The sequence below is a fragment of the Triticum dicoccoides genome, chromosome 5B (genome assembly GCF_002162155.2).
Source record: "Triticum dicoccoides isolate Atlit2015 ecotype Zavitan chromosome 5B, WEW_v2.0, whole genome shotgun sequence".
NCBI classification, from domain to species: Eukaryota; Viridiplantae; Streptophyta; class Magnoliopsida; order Poales; family Poaceae; genus Triticum; species Triticum dicoccoides.
Genome location: NC_041389.1, coordinates 524,267,348 through 524,267,586, shown reverse-complemented (window position 1 = coordinate 524,267,586; position 239 = coordinate 524,267,348).

The following is a 239-nucleotide window of genomic DNA, read 5'->3' as shown; positions in this document are numbered from 1 at the left end:
TCTTCTTCTTCTTCTTCTTCTTCTTCTTCTTCTTCTTCTTCTTCTTCTTCTTCTTCTTCTTCTTCTTCTTCTTCTTCTTCTTCTTCTTCTTCTTCTTCTTCTTCTTCTTCTTCTTCTTCTTCTTCTTCTTCTTCTTCTTCTTCTTCTTCTTCTTCTTCTTCTTCTTCTTCTTCTTCTTCTTCTTCTTCTTCTTCTTCTTCTTCGTCTTCTTCTTCTTCGTCGTCTTCTTCTTCTTCTTC